Source organism: Rhinolophus ferrumequinum, chromosome 24 (assembly GCF_004115265.2).
Source record: "Rhinolophus ferrumequinum isolate MPI-CBG mRhiFer1 chromosome 24, mRhiFer1_v1.p, whole genome shotgun sequence".
NCBI classification, from domain to species: domain Eukaryota; kingdom Metazoa; phylum Chordata; class Mammalia; order Chiroptera; family Rhinolophidae; genus Rhinolophus; species Rhinolophus ferrumequinum.
Genome location: NC_046307.1, coordinates 3487383 through 3502484, shown reverse-complemented (window position 1 = coordinate 3502484; position 15102 = coordinate 3487383). Strand labels below are relative to the sequence as shown.

The 15102-nt window shown below is 43.9% G+C and overlaps 1 protein-coding gene and 1 long non-coding RNA gene across 6 annotated transcripts in view; one reads left to right on the top strand and one right to left on the bottom strand.

The window, feature by feature from the left end:
- Nucleotides 1-301, bottom strand: part of CNOT6 (CCR4-NOT transcription complex subunit 6) — a 54597-nt gene extending 54296 nt beyond the window's left edge. Inside the window, exon 1 of one of the 5 annotated variants that reach the window (XM_033096224.1) lies at nucleotides 137-301. The gene's annotated coding sequence lies outside the window, so the exon portion shown is untranslated. The remainder of the gene's footprint in view (nucleotides 1-136) is intronic. The other 4 variants (XM_033096225.1, XM_033096221.1, XM_033096223.1 and 1 more) reach the window with 4 other exon arrangements.
- Nucleotides 302-762: 461 nt separating this feature from the next.
- Nucleotides 763-4436, top strand: LOC117016875 (uncharacterized). Its single transcript, XR_004421983.1, has 4 exons — nucleotides 763-1425; nucleotides 2164-2324; nucleotides 3593-3782; nucleotides 4226-4436. It is a non-coding gene; the product is annotated as an uncharacterized LOC117016875 (long non-coding RNA).
- The last annotated feature ends 10666 nt before the right edge of the window (nucleotides 4437-15102 follow it).

Genomic DNA, 15102 nt, shown 5'->3' with positions numbered 1-15102 from the left:
ACTCAGCCCAGCTACGGGCCCGCCGCTCGCCAAGCTCAAGTTGCCCGCTCCCCGCGTGCCCCGGGGGCACGACCGAGCGGGGCCCGTGAACAGCCAGTGCGGGAGCTGCCCGGCGGGCTTGGGCCATCTCGCTCACCTCTCGGGGTGCGCCGACCTCCGCCGCCGCTGCCGCCTCCTCCCTGTGAGTGCAGCGGGGTCTGACCTGTGGAACCACCATACCAGTCCCGCCCGCTGCCGCAGCGCCGCCGCCGCCGCCTCGGCCGCCGCTCTTTGTTCCCCCTCCGAGCGCCACCGCCTCAGCCGCCCGTCTCAGCTGCCCCGACCGGCCGCCACTATGCCCTCCTGCCCTCTCGGGCCCCGGCCTCGCCCTCCTCGCTGTGCCCGCCGCCGCCTTCGCCTCCGCGCCGCCGACGCCGCCGCCACCGACGCCGCCGCCTCCTCCTCCGCGCCCCCCTCGCTTTCATTGAAAGCAAACAAGCATCATGGCGGCGGCCGCCGTCTCCCAGCCAGCGAGCGCCCCGACCGCCGCCGCCTCTCCAACATCCCGGCCGCCCATTGGCCGCCGCCACCGGGCGCAACCATTCGGCGCCGGGAGGGGTTTCTTCCTGCACGCGCTGCCCCAGGCCCCGCCCCTCCACCCCCGCCCTTGGGGACGGTGGTCCGGCCCGGCGCGCTCCCGGCCCTCCCTCCCGCTCCTCTTCCCGCTCTCCTCATTCCCGTCGTTCCCGTCACTTCTCTTTTTTCCTCTTTTTAACGGCTGCTCTGGTTTTCATCCAGCTCTCTTTTATTTGTCTCGGGCTGTTCACTTTTGTCTCCTCTCTTCCCTCTTTTTCTTTGATCTTCCTCCCCTCCGTTTTGCCTGTCAATCACATGGAAACATGGACTAGCTCTCAGACTTTTGACCTTAGCCAGTATCTTGATTTGCCTAAAGATGAGACATTCAATCGTGAACAGTCATATGAGTTTTCTTCCCTCAAATATGCTGAAAAAATTACTTAATGGCCCGTTGCGCTCCATCAATGGTCATTCAGTCCAGTAATTGAGGGACGGTTCGTGTGGTGGGATTCTAGCTGGAGTAATCGTCAGCATCTGCGTTCAGACATGGAGGCGTTCTATTCAGGTGGTGACTGAAGGCGAGCAGAGGAAAGACTGGACTGGCTGACGATGGGGTGGACACCTTAACTTATATGGCCAGGCTTTGTGCTGGGGCCAGGGCAGAGAGATGAAGCAGGCCCCACTCTGCCCCGAGCAAGCTCATAGTCTGGAGGCAAGAGAAACAGCCAACAGACTTAAAATCCAGTAGAGAGGCAGACAGGCATGGCATGAGGGGAAAAGGAGTAGCCATCCTCTCATCTACATGGCAAACTAGGATGGGCTCCCCCCTGAGATATCAACCCTGAAGAAATACAAGTGAAATGGGTTCTGGTAAGTAGCAATAGCGGTAAAGTAAGACACCCCCACCAAAGGCTGTCTTGGGCTAGAGTATATGGAAACGGGTGGCTGCTGTTGGGGCAAAGGTAGAGCTGGAAGAGCAAGGAAAAGATTGAGGGACAGAGGCTGCCGAGGTTCTGTGCTTGTCTCTCCCCAGCATGGCCTGGGGATGGTTCCTGCCTGCCATTTTCCAAGAAATCAACATGACAGCCCAGTCCTCTAGTGCCATAGGACACTGGACAAGAACAGGGCAGCAGGGGTTAGGGGTTGAAAAGAGCAAGTGCAGACTGGCCTGTGGGCATCCCTCTGTATCCTCCAAACCCAGGCTACTGAGTCTAGGGTTAAGCAATCTGCTGTACATCCAGCTGGTCCTCTGCCTCCATGTGAGTGCTGTGCCCTGGCAACCTGTGCTCCAGCCTGGACAGAGGGGTCCCTTTTTTATAATTCAGCTGCCCAGAGGGAGCTACTTTTTGTGGTTGGCGCAATATGTATGGTGGAGGGGACGTCCAGCCGCATAACAAAAAACTCAGTGGTGTAAACTAGTTTATTATAGCTCATGATAGACATAACTGTGCCCAGCTAGACAATTCTGTTGGTCTCACTTGGGCTCTCATGCCTCTAGTGAGATGGTGGCTGGGGGTTGGATGTCTGGCACCTTGGTGCCCCCAGTGAGGTCTTTTTCTGTGTTGTATCTCATCCTCAGCTTTTCTTTGTGGTTTCTCTCTCCGGCAGGAGATCTTGGACTTGTTGAATGGCAACCCAGGGCTCCACGAGGGAGCAAGTGGAAGCTGCCAGGCCTTCTGAAGGATGTCACTTCAGGAGTCTGTTAGTCATAGCATCAAAGCCCAGTCCAGATTCAAGAGGAGAGGACATAAGCAACACAGGAGCTGCATGTATGTACAGGGAGGGACAGAGTTTTGGGGGGCCATCTGATAGATTGGGGGAACCCACAGGGAGGGTACCAGTGGTGGCCCTGCCTGTGCACGTCCTGTTCTTTCTGAATATCTGAAGAAAACCCTAGAAAAGCCTCTCACCTTTGCAGATCCAAATCGTGCCTTTCATGTGAGCCAAGACTTCCCATTGCATTGTTATAAAACCCCAACTCAAGTAGACTTTTTGCAGAAAGAGATCATTTGCATATTCAGGTGTCACATAACTGAAAAGTTCAGGCATAATAAGATGCCATCCAGAACAATCTCACCCCTCCACCTTTCACTCTGCTCTCCTCCCCACTGGCTTCTTCACACAGGTTGTGTAGCCAGGCAGGAGAGATGGCCACTACGACAGGCAGGCGTAGATTCTACCAGCTTCTCCTCTTGAGAATTTCTTTCCTCATCGTTTTAGCAAGAACCCAGGGCAGCTCTCACTGGCCTGACCAGAGCTCTGGTCTTACTCCCTGCAGCCAGGTGTGAGGTCAGCCCTGCATGAAGTAGATGTATTGAGAGCAGGGAAGGACCATCCCTTGGGGAATTGGGGTGGCCAGAAGGAGGGGAGCAGATTCCACCTCAGGCCTTCTCAGGGAAGGCTTCCCAGCAGAGTTGGTTCCTGTCTCCTCAGGCTCCGGGCCCCTTTCCTGCCATCAGGGCACTCAGCAAAGATAGCATTCTCCCTGCCAGGCTGTGAGCCACTCCAATCTAAATCATGTTGCCCCCATGCCGCCAACTGGGGCTGCTTTTGAGTCTTTTCCACTCACAGGCTTTCGCAGTTCCTTCCTCTGTTCTGAACACCTTGACCCTCAGGCCCAGTGGTGGGCATGTAACCAACCTGGGATTTGCTATGTGGATGTGGGAAGAGTTCTCATACCACTGGGGTCCTAAACTGGGACAGTATGAGTTGGTGGCAGCCAGTGCATCTTCCCAACACATGGAGAGATGAGAGAGAGATGAAGAGAGATCGTCTTGGTGACAGAGCCTTGGTACCAGGTGCCAAAATCCTGATTTTGATAGTTTTCCCTTTTATCCTATGATCTAGTCCAGGTACATGAGCCAATAAGTTCATTTTTTGCTTAAGTTAAGGTTAGGCTTCTGTCACTTGCAATCAAAATACTTCTCATTTGATGCTTAGTAAATGTATTGGCTAGTGGATAGGAGGATAAATAACGAAGATGGACAACCAAGAGGTGGCCATGCCTGTTGATGTGGCTGTGGTGTCTATTTTGCAGGCGTGTCTGGAATTCAAACTCAAGGTCGGTGTAGGATGTGGACCATAACTTTGTGGGTCCAGCAATTGGACTTGCCAAGGTCCCCGGAGATGGGGAGCATTGCTCAGAGTGGCTGCAGTAACTAAAATGCACAGGAGATGGCGAACTGATGCAGGCTCCAAGGTTTATTTGCAAGATAAACCCAACCACGGTGAGACCCGAATGCTTACAGTGGAAGATCCACGTCTCCCAGTGGGAAAGCACATGGCAAACCGGTCTTGCCAGAGGGTGCTTGGTGAGCCTGAACTGTGGGCCCTGTGGAGCCACTCAGCTCTGACAGTCTGACGCCTCCTTTCAGGGTGGAGACTTGCTGACCAGGGCCAGCACTGGTGAGGCCTCCAGTTTTTCTCAGAGAGGACCCAGTCTAACAGATGAACTTGCAGGTCCCAGTCAGATCTCCCCAGAGTGTCCTTTGTCTCTGGGCCCACTATATTAGCCTGCAATTGATTGAAAAACCATCTCAAACAGCTTTAAGAAAAGAAAGGAGTTAGTTGGGTCTAATCACTGTAAAAGGCCAGAAAGAGTCTATCAGCTTCAGGGGCTAATCTAGAGGCTAATGCACTCTGCTCCTCTCCATGTTGATTTTATCATCAGGGGCAGTATGGAAGCAGAATGGATGCCAGCTCCTACAAGATTCAAGCCCAGAAGGAAAGAGAGAGCTTCCCTCAGCAGCTGAGCAAATGTCCTGGGACTGACTCATTTCCATCCCTGAACCAAACACCACGTTTAGGGTGATATCCTACCCTGGCCAGGAGGAAATCACGTGCCCTCTCCTGGAGCTGGATCATCTTTAACTTCACTCAAAGCACATATGGAAAGAGCTGGCGGGGTGGGGGTGGGGGGGTCCAGAGAAGAACTGGGGATATTGTTGCTGGAAGAAAGAAAAATAGATGCAGAGAAAAGCAAAGGTCCAAGGTCCACTCTCTGTTAAGCCCCCACTGGCACACACACACAGCCCCTGCCAGCTGCTTCTCCAGGCACCTGTCTGGTCGTGGCTTCACTGCCAAAGTGTGCTGTGGGGAGAAGGTGCCTCAGTGCCTCAGCACGTGGGAGACAGAGGAGGTATTCCCCTTTCAGAGCTCAGACGCTCTCCCCAAAGACACCTTAGAGAAGTTAACGGGAATGGGAAAAGGCAGCAAATCCATTTCTGTTTTTAAGTATATGTCATTTTTTCTCTAAGATTGAACCATCTTTTTCAGTGTTAAAAAAATAATTTGTGGTCATGGTTTGAAAACAAATTAAGACCAAACAGCAGAAAGGCATGAAGAAGAAAGTGGCTATGTCATCCCTGGACCCACCCCAGCCACAGTCGCCAGAGATTTGAATTGATTATGATGCTTTGGCTCTAAATAACAAAACAAATAAACCGTACACCCTCAAACATGCATAGTGGATAAGGCTACTTAGGACTCCGATGCCTGAAAGTCCACATGTAGGGCAGCCATTAGGGGTGTTTGATTTAAGCCCTACCGGCAGATTCATCACTGCTGCTGCCCTGGGTGAAAACCATTTTATTGCCTTGCTACTTTTATAGGATATGGGGTGTTAGAATGATGGCAGGAGGCTGAACTAGGAGGGGAATCTGAAAGATGTTTCTTAAAGAGATTGGCCTAAAAAAAGTTTAGGGAAAGTTGACCCTTTTTTGACACAGTAACATGAGTGAGGCCTGTACAGTTTCTAAAATGGATGTTGTCCGTGGGTCTTCCAGGCCCCTGGGAAACCACAGTCAGCAAATTGAGGAACAGTGTTCATTGCGAGGACACTGACGTGGTCACTGCCCCTGGACTGATGGCCCCCTGGGCAACTCCTGTGCCTCCGTGGCATTTTCATCAGCCTAACAGAAAATGTTGGGGATATCTTGAAATATCACGTTCATTCATTTACTTCTTTGAAAACAAAGACATTAGACCCACCAGTAGATTTTGTTATTTGATAAGCTATTTAAGTGTATAAATACTGTTATGTTGTAACACTTAAATATTTGGGCAACTGGATTTCAATATAGCTAGTTTCCTTTGTAATCCTATGTATTTTTATGTTATGCTTTTAAACAATGTTATTCTGAGCAGGGCTCTATAAGCTTTACCAGACTGCCAAGAGGGCTCATGGAGTAAAAAGTGTCAAGAACCCCTGCGTTAGGCTTTGGAGCCCTCAGTACCCACTGGTGAAGAGGGTGGAGATGGAGCGGAAAGTACAAGTGCATCTTAACCAGCTCAGCCTGAAGTCACCCTTATTGATTCTTCTCACACTCCTTTGGTGAGAACTAGTCACCTATCCCTTCCAATTGCAAAGAAGACTTGGGAAAGAGTTCCACAAGCTTGGAAATAACTTCCTCAATTCTGTCTGAGCAGCTGCTTCTCAGCAGCAAATCTATCCAATGGAAGGACAGCAGTAATTTTGTTGAACAGATAACCATCTCTGCCACGGTCCACCTCCCCAACTACCCAATATTCTTATGTACACTTCTTCCAATAAGTGACACCTGCTCTTCCTGTCCCCCCCACCCTTCTCTGCCTCTTTCCCCTGGCCCTCCACCCTGCTGCCATTTTTGACCATGAGAACAAGGCCCACGATATCAGAATAAGAAAGAGCTGGATGAAACCTGGTTTCTGAGCATTTGATGGAGCAGAGACACACCTCCAGAATCAAGGTATGTATTTGGCAGGACATAAGATCGATGCTCTACCATGCAGAAATGAAAACCTTGCTGGCAGAAAGTAGATTGATGGTGTTGCCTTCCAAACTAAGTTGATTATTTCAAAAATAGCCTCAGATTCATTAAGTTGTGAAATTGGGTGGTGAGCCGACCACAAGGCAAATGACCCAAGTATTAAAATTTAAAAATTATATCCAGGCAAGATCTTAGTATCCGCCTGGAACTAAGTAGGATGAGAAAAGTCTGGAAGCCTACTAGTTTTTGGAGTGAAATGTCAAAGAAACCACCAATGTGGACCACAATTTCGTAAATATTTAATCCCCAAAGCAACACCCAATCTCCCAAACCTGTATCAGCAGGAAGATCTAATTCCCAAGTCTATGTGACCGTGAAAGGGACAATGCCTTCCAGAAGGCAGGGACAAAGCCATAGAGGCCAGTGGACAAAGGACTCTCAGGTGGGCTGATCAGTATCTTACTCTGCCTCCAGAGAAGGGAGACTGCTGTGTTCCTGGAAAACCAAATAAGATAAACCCAAGACAGGTATATCTACCTCCCCCACTTTCTGAATTAGGTGGTTGGTTGGTTTGCTGCAATTGTCTTATTCGTACTGCTAATTTATATATTCTGTGTGTTGGAGGTAGATGCCTTTTAGTTCCTAGGTTACTGGGCCACAGGATGCCATACTGGAGACTGCTGGCTACTCGGAGCTGCGAGGGCCCCGTGGGGAGGGATGGGAGAGCTCTCTCTCTCTGTGAAGCAAGAGGGCTGCACATGGAAACGAAAGGCCGGACAATTAAATTCGCAAATCTTCCACTGTGTAAGTGCACGGTGGAAAGTTTGTGAATTTAATTGTCCAAGTTTTCATATAGGAGGCCGAAGGAGGAAATTATACCAGGATGGCAGGATAACTCTTCTTCCAGAATAAAGATGAAATTTACCAACTCCCCTTTATTTGCTAACATCCTTACAGCTGAGTAGGAAGAAATATCTAGAAACTCTCTGCTGTACTCTCAACAGAGAACAAACCCCCAGGGTGGAGGAGGGGTAGACATCTGTCTGAGCTGAGTGGGGCAGGGGAGCTGGGGTCTCATTTCTTCTCAGAGTGTGTTCTCCTGTCCTTGGTTTTAGCCTCCCCACACTTCCAAAAAAAATGTCACTTTCAGTTGCAGATGTAGCTGACGCCAATTTCTGAGACTTTTGAGGATTTTGTTTTGTTTCATTTGTTTTCCTTCTCAGGAGTCCCTTTCCCCTTTAAAAAAGAAAAAACCCTTTTTCATTTTGAAATAATTACAGTCACAAGAAGTTGCAAAGAAATGTGCAGGGACCCTTCACCCCACCACCCCCGATATTAACATCCTGCATAAGCTCGGTGCAATATCAGAACCAGAAACTTGACATTAGGTACAAAACATTGAGCTTATTCAGATTTCATCAGTCATACGTGCACTCGTGTGTGTGTGTGTGTGTGTGTGTGTGTGTGTGTGTGTGTGTGTGTGTGTAGCTCTAGTTTTGTCATGTGTAGCTTCATGGAACCACCACCACAATCAAGACACTTAACTGTACCACCACCTCAAGACTCCCTTGTGCTCCCCTTTACAGCCACAGCCTCCCCTGGTTAACTACTAATTTCACCTCTATAATTATGTTCTCTTACAAATGTTATATAAATGGAATTATGCAGTATGTATCTTTTTGAAATTGGTTCGGCATAATTTCCTTGGGTTCATCTGAGCTGTTGCATGTATCATCCTTTTTAGTTCCATCCTTTTTATCGCTGAGTAGTATTTCATAGTATGGGCAAAACACTATTTAATCCTTCATAAGTCTGGGTCATTCCTAGTTTGGGGTTACTATGAATAAAGCTGCTAGAACATTCATGTACAAGTTTGGGTGTGAAAATAAGTTTTCTCTGTGACAAAGACCCAAGACTATATTTGCTGGTTCATATGGTAACGCCATTTTTAGTTTGGAAAGGGACTGCCAAACTATTTTCCAGAGTGGCTGTGGTTTTAACCATACGTACCTTGTGTGAGGTGTGGCGAGTCCAGACGCAGGTCAAGAGAGAAAAACTGGAAAGAGTTTTATAGTTTTGTTACTCAAAGTTCAATGGGGAGAACACAGCACTCCACGCAGGGTGACACAGGGAAGCACCAGCGTTGGTCAGGAGGCAGAGGGAGGTGGAACTGGGGACAAGCATCGTTATTGTAGTTTTCACAGGAAGGAAGGCAAGGCAGGGTTAGCAGTGTAGGAATGGCTGATTTGAATAATTTCAGTGGACTCTGGCGTATAGGGACTATCTTTGTTTGTGGTACTTGGTCTTGAGGTGATGAGTGCAGGTGTACAGTAGTCAGGAGTGTGAGAGCCCAATAAGAAAGGTGGTTGGGGGTGTGGGTTTAATTGGCTGCTCAAGAAGGGGAACTGACCAGCTTCTAAGCAGGGCTTCAAAACTGGGTCAAGACAGCATTAAAAAAATTATACCACGGTATTATTTTACATTCCCACCAGTGATGTATGAACGATCCAGTTTCTCCACATCCTCACCAGCATTTGTGTTATCACCAGTTTTTGTTTTGGTCATTCTGATAGGCATGTAGTGATGTCTCTGTGGTTTTAATTGGCCTTTTTCTAAAGGCTAATGATGTTGAACATCTTTTCATGTGTTTATTTGCAATTTGTATATCTTCTTTGATGAAATGTTTGTGCATGTCTTTTGGCCATTTTCTAATTGGATTATTTGTTTTCTTTTTAAGTGTTGGGTTTTGAGGGTTCTTTATACGATACAGGTACAGGTCCTTTGTTAGATGTGTGATTTTCAAGTATTCTCTGCCAGTCTGTAATTTGCGCTTTTATATTCTTAACAGGATCTATTGTTGAGTAAACATTTTTAAATTTGATGAAGTCCAATTAATTGATATTTTCTTTTATGAATCGTGCTTTTGGTTTTTTTGAGAACTCTTTGCCTAATCTTAGCTTCTGAAGATTCTCTCCTACCTTCCTCTAGAAGTTTTATAGTTTTACATTTATGTTCATGGTCCACTTTGAGTTAAAATTTGTAGAAATTGGAGGTTTACTTCACAGTTTTTTGGTTTTTGTTTTTGCTATAGGTACCTAATTATTCCAGCATCATTTAATGAAAAGGCTACCCCTCCCTCATTGAATTGCTTTGTTCCTTCATCAAAAATTAATTAAGCATATTTGTGTAGAAATAGTTTCTTCATTCTTTATCTGTTTCATTGATCTATGTGACTTTTCCTTTGCTGATATCACACTCTTGATTCCTGTAGCTAATAGTAATACCTTAACATCTGAAAGAGTGATTACACCTTCTTTTTTTTTCTATTTAAAAATTGTGTTGGCTATTGTAGGGTCTTTCTTTTTCCATCTACATTTTTGAATGAGCTATATCTATAAAATAAACCTTGCTGAGATTTTTATAGGAATCGTGTTGTAGATCTGTTTGGGGAGAATTAACATCTTTACTATGTTGAGTCTTTTAAATCTTGAACATGGTATGTCTCTCCAATTATTTAGGTCTTTACGGATTCCTTTCATCACCATTTTATAAACTTCATCATATAAATTTCATGCATGTTTTGTTAGATTTTTACCTAAGTATTTCATTTCTTTGAAGCAATTTTAAATGGCAAGTTTGATTTTGATTTCCACTTGTATATAGAAATACAATTAATTTTTGCATGGTAATTGTGTATCCTGCCACCTTCCTGAACTCACTTATTAGTTCTAGATGATTTTTTGTGTACATTCCTTGGAATTTCTTATGTAGACAATCATGTCATCTGCAAGTAGATTTATTTCTTCCTTTCCAATCTACATGCTTTTTTTTTTTCCTGCCTTTTCACAGTGGTTAGAATTTCCAGTCGTATGTTGAGTAAGAGTGGTGAGAACAGACATCCTTGCCTTGTTCTCAGTCTTAGAAGGAAAGCATCCAGTCTTCACCATTAAATATGTTAGCTGTAGGCTTTGTGGATGGTCTTTATGAGGGCAAGGAAGTTCCTCTTTATTCCAGGTGTACTGAGAAATTTTATCATGAATGGTTTGGTTGTTAAATTTAGTCAAATACTTTTCCTCCATAAATTGATATAATCATATAACCTTTCTTGCTTTTAAAATATTGAACCAACTTTACGTACCTGGAATCAATCCCATGTGGTCGTGGTTTATTATTCTTTTTACGCATTCTTGGATTTGATTTGCTAATATTTTCTTGAGGATTTTTGCATCGAAGTTCATGAGGAATATTGGTCTGTAGATTTCTTCATTGTGCTGTCTGTCTGGTTTCAATATCAGAGTGACACTGGCTAATGATGTGAGTTGGGATGTCTCCTTCCTCTCCTATTTTCTGAAGTAGAAATTGGTGTTAATTCTTTGAATGTTGGGTAAAATACTCCAGTGAAATTGTCTGGGCTTGGAGATACTATTTTTTCCATTCTTTTACTTTGAATCTACTGATGTCATTATGTTTGAAGTGAATTTCTTGTAGACAATATATAGTTGGGTTATTATTTTTTAATCCACTCTTCCAAATCTGTCTTTCAGTTGGTGTGTATAGACTATTTGTATTTAAAGCAATTATTGACATATTGGGGCTAAGTCTGTCACTTTATTATTTGTTTTCTACTTGTTTCCTCTCATTTCTTGCCTTTTCTGCCATTTATGTGAACATTTTTTTTGAGTTTCATTTTCATTGATAAAGTTTTGGAATGTATCACTTTTAATAGTATTCTTATTTCTTTGCTCTAGGTATTATCATCTTATGTAAGTAACTTAGTCATAGCCTACTGGTGTGGACGTTTCACTATTTTGAATAAAGTATAGAAAACTTACCTACATTTAGGTTCTTTTACCCTCCCCCTTTAAAAATATACTTGTCTTAAGTATTTGTTCTATATGCTTTGAGCACCACATCACATGGTGCTATAACTTTTGCTTCAACCTTAAAATATGATTAAGGAAACTCATGAGGTAAAGGATAATCTATTGTGTTTACATTTCTGAGGGCCCCAGTCTCCTTCTGTTATTTTCTTTCCTCCTGGAGAGCTTCCTTTAGCTGTTCTTTAGGGGTCGTCGCTAGCAACACATTGTTTTAGTTATTCCTATCTGAGAATGTCTTTATTTCCTCTTCATTTCTAAAGGGCAATTTCACCAGATTTAGGCTTTAGAGTTGACAGTTTTTCTTTTAGCACTTGGGAAAACGTGCCACTTCTATCTGCCCCCTCCATGGGTTTCAAGTGACATATCCATTGTAATCTGACTTGTTCATTTGTAGAAAGTGCATTTTTTTCTCTTTAGCTGTTTTTAAGATTTTTTTCTTTGTTTTAAGTTTTCAAAAGTTTAATTATGATATATCTTGGTGTGGATTTCTTTGGGTTTCTCTCCAATTTGTGAATATGTAGGTTTATGTCTTTCATCAAATTTGCTAAATTTTCAGCCATTATTTCTGTGAATACATTTTTCAGTCCCACACTCTTTCTCCTTTCCCTCCCCCTGGGACTCCAGTGATACAAATCCTTTATGATAGACCCACAGGTCCCTGAGTCTCCGTACACTCTTTATTCAGTCTATTTTTTCTCTAATGTTCAGATTGAGTAAAGTCTATTCATCTGTCTTCAAGTACACTCATTTTATCCTCTGTCATTCCCAGTCTGCTATTGAGTCTATCCAGTGAGTTGTTAAATTTTGGATATTGTATTTTTCAGTGCTATAATTTTCATTTGATTCTTTTTTATAACTTCTTTTTCTTGGCTGAGATTTTCTATTATTTGTTTCTAGAGAATTTGTAATTGATTGTCGAAGCATTTTTATACAGCTGGTTTAAAATCCTTGTCAGATAATTCCAACAATTCCGATATCTGATTCATCTCAATTGATTGTCTTCTCTCATTCAGATTGTGGTTTCCCTGGTTCTTGGTACTACAAGTGATTTACTATAGCACCCTTCCATTTCGGTTATTATGTGAAGGGACTCTTAATCCCACTGAAATCATCTATGTCAGGCAGTCACTCAGTTAGCATGTAGGTTCTGTCTGCTTTTGTGGACTTTAGTCCTGACCACAGTTGAGTTTTCTGAGTCCTTGCTGTGCTCTTCTGGTCAGCTTTTTTCTCCTGGTGCTGCAGGACTCCTGCTCAGGGCTGCATGGTACCATCTTTGGGGACAGGAGGCATTTCCTGGGTTTCACGGCTCTTTTGGGGTGACCTGTTTGCAAGGGTGTGGGTGAGGAGAAGCCACTGGGCTTGAGTCTCCTTATGCCACTGGGCGGAGGTCATAAAGACATTGCTGTTTTGCTAGTCCTTTGTCTGGTTTTAGAGTGGGGTCCGGGACACTCCAATACTTCACTGCTGCTGCTGCGGGCAAATAGTGTCATCGATAGTGCCTGGGTTGTGCATTGGGAGCTGGGGTGTTTGGGGACTTCGCTGCTCTACTGCTGGTGGATCATATGGCCCATGTTGTGGTACAGGGGCTAGATTTTGAGGCTTTAATCCAGTTTCTCAGCTTTCCCCACTCCTGATTTAGTTTCTGATGTCTGGAGTTTAAGTCAGTTATGACTCAAACACCTGCTTTCCAGTTTCCAAGCTTTATTGCTCCTCCCCCCTTCTCTGTTCTCCCCATTTTTGTTTTGTGGGCTATTTACCTCTCCTCATCCCTTTATTGTAATTCTCATGGGGTTTCATGAAAATGTAATCAGATGGGTGTAGTCAGTACTCTATCTTAAACAAAATTCTTACAATTTTAATCTCCTATATTTTGATCCTCATTCCTAATATAGCTTATTTCTGTTTCCGGCTTCCTCTGCCAAAAGACATCCTTGTCAGAGACCATTTCACTGACATTTGAAAAGCAGTTATTTATTAGGGTTACTTTTGTTTCTTATTTCATTGACTTATTTTTTTATTTTTATAAATTTCCTCCTCCTAGGCTCTTGGTATTTATTTTATTATTCATGTTCTTTCTAGAAGTGAATGCTTACCTCATTTTTAAAAATTTTCTTTATTTTCTAAACTTTCACAAGACTGGTTTTTTCCCTGAGTTCTCCTTTGGCTATATTCAGTGGCTTTTAATATATAATATTATCACTGATATTACTTTATAAATTAATATTTTACTTTATGTTTCTTCTTCAAAAATAGTTACTTGTGAAATTTTAAAAATTCTGGATGGCCCTGGAATCCTGGTAGGTGTGGGAGGGTACATGTGGGGCAAGAAGAAGGCTCTCCATTTGTAGTGTGGACCCTGAGAAAGAAGATAACCATAGAGAAGTCTCTAAATACCAAGAGACTAGGAGGAGGAAATTCATAAAAATAAAAAAATAAGTCAATGAAATAAGAAACAAAAGTAACCCTAATAAATAACTGTTTTTCAAATGTCAATGAAATGGATTAGTGGCTAACTGGCATCAAATTAAAACAACAACAAGACAGAGCCTAGCAGCCATTTCTGCACAGGAGTCTCTCATGCAAGCTGCACTTCAGAGAGAAGCCTGCACTGAACTGCCTGCGCTGTGTGCCTGCCATCTGAGCCAGCCCTTCTAAAGCAGTTCCTGGAATTGTATTTCAACCAACGGGACTGAGGCTTTCCCTGTCCAGTCCAAGCTGCACAGCTTTGTCCTCATCAGCATCTTCATTGACCAATCAGAGCAGCTCCATTTTGGCAAATCAGGACAGTGCTTTTTGGACCAATCAAACTTCAAGGATTTGGAGTCCTCATTGGCACAAGGATGGACCAATCAGGGACCAGGGATGAGGACATCTGTCTATATAAGTCAGCTCCACTTTGGCTTGGAGAGTGCACCTTCCCTTTTCACCAAAGAATGAAGACTTGAGTTTCCTAGCTGGAGTTGAAACACTGAAGACAAAACAGTGAAGACGTCTTGCTGGACCAGAGCAGAGCAGAGCAGGCGGAGCAGAGCAGGGTGAAGTGAAGCAGACTGGATGACTCAGAGCAGTCAGAGCAGAGCTGTCTAGCTGAAGAGTACCTTCACCTCAGGGCCATCTCACAGCTGTCTGTCCCACAACTGTGCTGTCTTTTGCTCTCTTTTTTGTTTTTTGGTAAGTGAAATTATGTTACTTTTATTTAAAATTCAGGTTTTTCTTGAATAATTTTTTATTAGTTTCAGATGTACAAAATAACATAATAATTAGACATTTACACCCCTCACAAAGTGATAATCCCCCCCAAGTCTCCTCCCCCTCTGACATCATATATAGCTATTACGGTACCATTGACTATATTCCCTATGCTGTACTTCACATCCTGTGGAGATTATGTATATACATATAACTAGACATTCAATATTATATTAGTTTCAGGTATAAAGTGCAGTAGTTAGGCATTTATATAATCTATGAAGTGATCCCCCCGTAAGTCTAGTCCCCATCTGACACACTACATAGTCTTTACAATATTACTGACTATATTCCCCACACTGTATTTCACATCCCTGTGACTATTTTGTGACTCCCAATTTGTACTTCCTAATCCCTTCACATTCTCCCCAACCCCCCTCCCATCTAGCCACCATCAATTTTTTTCTCTGTATCAGTCTATTTCTGTTTTGTTTGCTAGTTTATTCTGTTTTTTAGATTCCACTTGTAAGTCAGATCATATGGCATTTGTCTTTCTCAGTCTGCTTTCACTTAGCATAATATTCTCTAGGTCCACCCATGTTGTTCCAAATGATAAGATTTCATCATCTTTATGGCAGAGCAACACTCATTGTATAAATGTACCACAATTTCTTTATTCAATCATCTACTGATGGGCATTTCTGTTCTTTCCATATCTTAGCTATTGTGAA